This window comes from Orycteropus afer, unplaced genomic scaffold, assembly GCF_000298275.1.
Source record: "Orycteropus afer afer isolate SDZICR_OR568_19922 unplaced genomic scaffold, OryAfe1.0 scaffold00375, whole genome shotgun sequence".
Lineage (NCBI taxonomy): Eukaryota > Metazoa > Chordata > Mammalia > Tubulidentata > Orycteropodidae > Orycteropus > Orycteropus afer.
In genome coordinates, this window is record NW_006921962.1 from 2,652,434 (window position 1) to 2,657,302 (window position 4,869).

The following is a 4,869-nucleotide window of genomic DNA, read 5'->3' on the forward strand; positions in this document are numbered from 1 at the left end:
TCAATGTAATAGCACTCTTCCTACTTCCTCCCTGGGTTCCCTGTTTTCATTTGTCCTTTCCTGTCCCTCCCCACCTTCTGGGCTTAGTTTTTGGGTAAATGCTGCCATTTTGGTCTCATATGGTTGATTCTACTGAGGAGTACCTTCCTCTTTTATGTTATTGTTCAATTTAAACCTGTCTGTTTTTTGGCTGAAAGTTCATCCCAGGGGTTGCTGTCAGTTCTAGGTTTGAAAGCTGTCTAAGGACCATAGTCTTGGGGGTTCCACCAGCGTCTATCAGACCAGTTAATCTTTTTTATTCCTTTGAATTTTGTTCCACATTTTTTTCTTCCCTTTCTGTCCAGGACCTTCTACTGTGATCCTGATCACAGCTGATATTCCATTATTTTGACAGCAGTTCTAATTAATAGAACACTCATTAACTCAGTGTTCATGTTATATTTAGACATAATCCTCAAGTTTTTACTCCACATAAAGGAAATTCGCAGATAAGTAGCAGCAGCTACTAAGAAGAATATTAATTTCTTACTCAAAGGCCAACGTGACTTTTATGTATATATAAGATAAATCTTATTTAACTTACTGCCTATATAATATACGTCTTTGAGATTCTCATTGAATAGATGGTAGAAAAATCACTCAAGTTCTCTTCTACTCCCTCAACTCTGATTTTCTCCTCTTTACAATAAAGATGGGGAAGAAAGAATGCCAGTTGAGGAAAAGAGCTGAGAAAAATAGGCAAACTCACTTTAGATAGATAATATTCTGAATCCAAAAGGTAAAATAGGATGGAATCTTATTACTGCATGGCCCACCATTGTGTGGAGTTGTCTAGAATATCCATTTATAGCATGTGGTCCCAAACCTAAAAGAAATATAAATTTATTAAAAGTCTGTTACAGCATTGTTAATTTGTCCAGTTGTTTTTATACTACTCCCAATAAGTTTTATAAAAAAGACCCCCAATTCAATTAACATTAAAAATACCTGAGTGTGATTTTTTCTTTTTCCCCATCTTCTTCCCAACAGATTCTTGTTCTTCCCCAGGTGTTTAACTGTCATGGAAAGGTAGAGCAGGCAGCAGAAATTCAGCTTCCTTCTACAAGTCACTGTGATTTAAAGAGAAAAAATTAATTTATTTTAAAAAATATTTAAAACTATTGTAGTTGCAAAAAACGACATAATTGTTGCGTCAACTGTCAGCAAATATGGCTTTTCACTTATATATCGCTTCACTTTAGGGAATATTTCTATCATTAAATATTTTATCAAAATTCTTTTACACTTCTGATAATTTTGTAGGCTATTAGAAAAATATGAAATAAAAGAATTTAAATCTGTGGATGTAAAATTTTCTATTCAAAGACATTTTACCCTTTCATATAAATTCTCTGGTGGCATATTGCCTAAGGCATTTGACTGCTAACCAGAAGGCTAGCAATTCAAACCCACCAGCCATTCCTTGGAAGGGAGACTGGGCAACCTATTTCCGTAGAGATACCACCTCAGAAACCCAAGGAGAGGTTGGTATGAGTCAGAGTCGACTTGATGGTAATGAGTTTGGTTTTTTTAATTTCTAAGTTAGCAGGATAGAAAAGAATTGAACTTATACTTTCATGAAACCATCATTTAACGACAAATTCCTATTTAGAATGATGGCCATAAAATATCATCTTGTAAATCACTTGAAAGAAGAGACAACTGATTTGGAGGTTAAATGGCAGAAGCTATAGCTTTTGCCTGCTCTCCGATAGCATCACCTCAGGATAAATAAATTTTGCTACTTGTTTCTGCTTTTTTGTTATTACATAGAGACTAATTTTCCTAAGTGGTGGTGTTTGTCAGCTGTATTATGGGCCTTGGGTATTGGTATTTGATTTTATTTCCTTAACCTTTCATGATTCTTGAGACATATAGCACCCACAAACATTTTCAGCCTCTCAGGTTTCTTGGGAATATACTGTCCCAGTTGTAGTATGTGTTACCACCTACTGGGTGATTACCACCTACTGGGGCCCTGTATGTATGTGAAAATGACGAAATTGGGATCACCTTACCAGTCCTACAACCAGAGTCCACATGGGATATATATGTCCCACATAATCGTATCAAAATCCACTTTACCTCAAAAAAATTTTTTTTCCTTGATTTCAGCATGTCTCCCATTACTGAAAACAAATGATATCAACAAAAAATTCAAAGTGTAAAATAATTCAGTCATGAAATGGTTAAACTAATTACTTTTACTTAAAGTAGGTCAAAGTCCTGAAGAGGCAGGCTACTAAGTCTATAAATTCTTGTAAAGGCTCTGAGTATTGGTTGAACTTTGTGGAAATCTAGTAAAAACATAATTAAAAAGGCAAAAACATAAACATCTTATAATGTATTGTACTAGGTACTTAGTGAATATTTATTTGTAAATTTAATTTTAAAAAAATAGAATTGATCACAAGGGTTGAATTAAAAAAAAAAAAAAAAGCTACTGAAGTCCCTAAAATAGAGAGTAGTTATTTTTTGTGTTAAAGTGATTAACAATGTTTGTCTTCCTATTGACTCATCCATATTCAAAGTCACCAAGTCAGAAAAAGTTTTAAACCCATACAATTTCCAACAACTCTTACTATTCATAATTTAGCATAATGAAAGTTATGTGCATAAGAAAATCAGAATAGAAAATGCCAATTAGGTGTCCAGAGAGAAAGAAGGCTTTATGTGATTGAAATCAACATTTCTGTGATTGAAATAATATTTACTGTCCATAGTTCAGGAGTCAGATGCTTCTGCTTAGGAGCTGAGAAATTAAGATGAGAAACCTTTGGTATCTAAATTGGAGTTCTCCACTGTGTCATTTTTGGCCAGTCAGTTGGGTAAGAGATGCCAGATTAACCTGTTGTTAATCTCTATCTAGCCCAGAGGTTAGGATGGAGGAGTAAGTACAAATACACTTAAGGCCTAAACTTGAATGGCAGTGGAACAAGTTGGAGAACTAATCACTCTGTACTCATGTCAGGCCTACTGTGAACAGCCAAGTCAGTTTCATCCCAGACCTCTTGTATTGGAGATTCTCAATGAATGGGCACTGTAAGTGAGAGGCTGACACAGCTATTTATTTCATTTAGAAGGTAGAAATCCACAAGGATGGAGTAACAGCCTTTAACACTATTCTTCAGATAATCAACATGACTTCACCTGTAGGAACAGCAGGACTGAATAAATCCCTAATAATTTGAGGTTAGTCAGGATCTTGAGTCATAACTTACAGTAGAAAAGATAGGTTCCACTCTCTAGAATCTATGTACAATATAGATCCAAGAGACTGTGACACTTATAGAGAGTGGCAAAGCACAGGGTCTTCAAAGGTCTGTTGGAAAGCTTTTGTCACAAACTGGACAATCCAAACCAAAGGCCAGTACAAGCTGCTCTAAGGTGTGATCCTCCTTATTCTTATCATCAATAAAGTCCACATTGTAGGTGGGGCATTTTGTAATAGAGGCCTGGCTATGGGAAGATCTTTCTTGGATACCGCAATATGGGTTTCCATACACAAGTCTTGAATTTTGGCATGCACCTCCTCAAGCTGAAGCGGGCACACTTGATATGGCAAAGTCAAAATCTAGATCCATGTATCTCAGTAATCTGCTGTTCTCCCTCTTTAAAAGATCATTTTCTCCCTCCATATTCTCATTTTCTTTCTGCGGAGTTTACACATAAGCTCATTTTCATTCAGTCTTTTTGACAGGTCAAAGTGCTGGTCCATTAACTTCTGCTGTTTCCTTGTTGCAGCAGATTTCTTCTGCTTCCTCTCCACCGTGGTCTGCTCAAGCTTATTCTGATGCTTCTCCTGATCAGTTGAACTGTGATATAGCTGGTTATTTTCCATTTTCAGATGCTCAAATTGCTTGGTCTTATCTCGAACTCCTGGTTTTGCTCTTTGAGTTGAAGGAGCACTATCTCCTAACAGTCCTTCTGCTCCTTCACTTTTTGTGAAACTTCTTAATGATGCTTTTTAGGGTTTCTAGTTCCTCCTGCAGTCCCTGCATCTTCTGGAGCCCTGCCTGTCTGAATTCTGCTTCTAGAGACTAATATAGCTGTCCTTCAGCTCCTGGTTTTCTTTACAAAGCTCCTTGTTAATGGTGATCAATCTCCTCCACCTCTCCTTGAGTGGTAACAACCACTTTCTGGATGGAACTGGAAATGGACACTTGCTCCTTGGACCACACAATCTTAATCCACATAGCAGAACTGGTAATAGTCATCATCCTTGGGCAGGTAATAATTTTTAAAGTGGACTTCCCATTGTTTTGTTAATTCACTGTTTAGGTCAATGGGCAAACTAACCCACATGAAGGTATAATACTCACAGGTTATCTTCCATCACACTCTAAAGATGCCAAACCAATCCTTTCAAAGAGGGATGAAATTCTGGGTGATGATATAATAGCATGTGATGTCCCCTCCAGGGACATAAAACTCCAGACTGTTAAAGATGACCTGGGTGAAATGACAATGACCCAGCAAGAGAGTCGATGTGTGGTGATCTTCTACTGTTTCTTCCATGATGAGGTTCCAAGGGTAGAAGTTGTCAGCAGCACAAAAGCAATAAGGCAGGGAAGAGGAGAGGGGCAGGGCTAAAATGGGGGGCTGAATTTTTGTAACAGAGGATTGGGTTTGTTACCTGTCCTAAAAATCTAGGAATAGGCCAGGCCATCTGTAACTATAAATTGCTTTGGGCCCACACAGTATTGTATAATTGAGTTCCTTCAGGACTCTTGGAAGAATGCCCTAATTTCCAGTTATTTATTTGCATCTACTTTGCTTTTGAACATACTGTGCTTTTGTCACTATTTGTTCTAGTACCTCTGACCTTTC

At 37.2% G+C, this 4,869-nt stretch overlaps 1 pseudogene; it reads right to left on the bottom strand.

The window, feature by feature from the left end:
• Positions 1-3,325: 3,325 nt before the first annotated feature.
• Positions 3,326-4,557, bottom strand: LOC103207529 (annotated as a pseudogene).
• Positions 4,558-4,869: the final 312 nt, after the last annotated feature.